The following is a 3,041-nucleotide window of genomic DNA, read 5'->3' on the forward strand; positions in this document are numbered from 1 at the left end:
ATGATCCTAAAAAGGAAATATATATATATATTTGCAATGTCTTTTTTGGTCATGTTAAGATTAAATAAACAAGCAGCTGACTGATTTACCTTTGTTGATTTTTTTTTCCTCTATTGTACCCAAAACATGTATTGGTTTAATGCTTAAAGATGAATGTTTAACCCTCATACAAATGTGATAAAAAAAAACGATAAATAAACATTTAAAGTGTCAAAATTTCAATACATATGTAAACTGTATGTACAGTTGTTCAGATATTGAGTTGCAGTCCTCAACTCTCTAATGCTTAATATAAATAATGTAACAGACAGGAACACCACAGAAACAGGTGTTTCCTCATCCTGTCAGGAAACTGAATGTTTGGACTGAAAGACAGAATCTCTAAAAGGACAGACATATGTAACAAAATGTGAATGACATTTGTTCTTCTGTGGTTATTAAAGTTTAATAGAAGTCCAATATTTAATGTTTTGCCCTGATATACTGCTAAAATGGTGGATGTAATACTATTAAAAATCTCTCAAAGTTAGACTTCAAATGAAAAACATGAACTTATAAATTCTGGACGACCAATGCCAGATCAACACATCTTCATTTAGAATAGGAAATTTCTTAAAAAAGAAGATTTTTACACCAAAGTAACAGATTTTTCCCTGAATGAGAGGCGTTTATACTTCATTTACAAGCAAAGGTTAGACCCATGAATGTACCTGTGAATAAGAGCGCTAATCCTCCACTGTGTCTGTGTTACAGACAGCCTGTAGCTTTCACTTTGGTGTTTTCTGGGAGTCATATTAGACTGCTGTACATTTCACATTATTCTTTGGCAAAATATAAACCTGACATCTTTATAAAAAGAATGCTAATATGACATATGAAACACAATCAGTGGTCATGCAAATATACATTGGGTTTGTATTTTTGTGAATCTCACTTTGGAAGAGTCGGTGGCTCACCAGCCATGTTGCTGTGATACACATTTAATGAAGTTAATGGTGGATATTTCTTGCAATAAAAGCAATCTTGGAACTTACTTGTGGTGTTTGTTTCTTTGAAACAAGCTTTTGATTCATCACCTGGACAAAAACAAGTGGTAAGACCAGACCTTTCCTTTCCCCCTGAAAGAATGCTTTGAAGTTTGAAGTTTGAAGTTTTATTTGGTTGGTTGCATACAATCAAGATTTCATAAACTTTAAATAATAATAAACTACACCAACCAAAAAGGAATGGGCCAAGCATCATGCTTATCAAAGCCCATCCAGAAAAATACCACTTACACAGAAACAGAAGTTAACATCAAGGTTCTTTGAATTTTTTTATTTAAACTTGGCCGACATTGACAAAAAAGTTATTAAACTAATTTACCACTTCGTGAATATCTCCAACTGTTGAATTATCATCTCTAACAATATGTGATGGTAAATGTTTTGATTTACGCTGATGGGTTACTTCCTTAATCACATTCCAAGTTCCTCTGACATCAGATTTGTACTTTTCCACCAACAACCTATAATAATTCTGTTTGTGCTCCCTCGGAATTGTTGTTAACCCATTTTTGTATCTCTTGTATTTGTCCTCTTTATCTTTGGTTTGATGTTTTAAAAAATCTTTATATAAAGAGTTTTTCTTTTTGTAAGCTTTTTCTAACCCTTTTGTCATCCGTGGATTTTGCTTATGTTTCTTATCTGTTATTTTCCTCACTGGACAATGATGATTATAAAAATACACAAATGTCCCCAAAAAAGCAGCATAAGAGTCATTTACGTCTTCAACATAAACCTCTTTCCAGTCATGATGTAGGAGTTGAGCTCTAAAAGCATCTATTGCTTCTGGTGTTCTTACTCTGACTGTTTTAATGGTACTTATTTGATCTGACTTTAAGTTGTTTAATTTCAATATGACAAAACAGGTAGATAAGGGGTCTCAAACTCAAATCAGCCGGGGGCCGCTGGAGGCGGAATCTAGTTGAGGCCGGGCCGCATCAGGATTTTCACAAGAAAATCGCTGAGAAAACATTCCAATGTTCTTAAATATCTTTATTTTTAACACAAAATAATGACTAAATAATGAACGACATGTATAGATCTTTGTCCGTGTTGATTTATATATATATAAAAAAATTAGTTTTTAAATAGTTTATATTGAAGATTAAACTTAAGATATATTGCTAGGGGGTAGAATTAAAAAAAGTTTTTTAAACTTTTTCCTACTCCATTTCAAACTACATAATAGAGGTGTAATGTATTTATTTATAATTTATATAGAATTTTCTGTTGTTGTTTTCTTGTTTTTTTACCATGTAGATTAAAAGATGAATAAAAAAACAAATACATTTGTACTAAATAAATAAAATAATAATAATGACCAAACAACAGATACAGACAACTGAAGAAACCACATATTGACTGACTAGAGAAAACTCATTATTTTTGTTCAGTTTCAAATGTCTGTATTAACAGATCCTCCTTCAGAGTTAGAGAAGCCCCGGTAACGAGAAAATCTTTGAAGGATTTCATTTTATGTAGATTTTTGTAGAACTCCTCATAATAAATAAATCTGACCTTCAGTGGTGGACAAAAGTGTTGGTACCCCTCAGTTAAAGAAGGACAAACCCACAATTCTCACTGAAATCACTTGAAACTTACAAAAGTAACAATAAATAAATAAAAATTGAAAATTAAACAATCAAAATCAGCCATCACTTTTGAATTGTTGATTAACATAATTATTTAAAAATGAAACAGGCCTGGACAAAAATGATGGTACCTCAATGAAAGATTGAAAACTATTTGACCAGAGTGACATGATTAACTCAGGTGTGTCCTTTAATTGACATCACAGGTGTTTTATTTATTGTTACTTTTGTAAGTTTTGAGTGATTTCAGTGAGAATTGTGGCTTTGTCCTTCTTTAACTGAGGGGTAACAACACTTTTGTCCACGGCTGCATGTGTCTTCCATTCATTGGAGGTGTGGGGTGCTCGTGCGCGCGGCGGCTGCATCAGTGCGCATGTGGGAGGGGGGGATTTCCATGGGGGTTGTA

This window comes from Oryzias melastigma, unplaced genomic scaffold, assembly GCF_002922805.2.
Source record: "Oryzias melastigma strain HK-1 unplaced genomic scaffold, ASM292280v2 sc00705, whole genome shotgun sequence".
NCBI classification, from domain to species: Eukaryota; Metazoa; Chordata; class Actinopteri; order Beloniformes; family Adrianichthyidae; genus Oryzias; species Oryzias melastigma.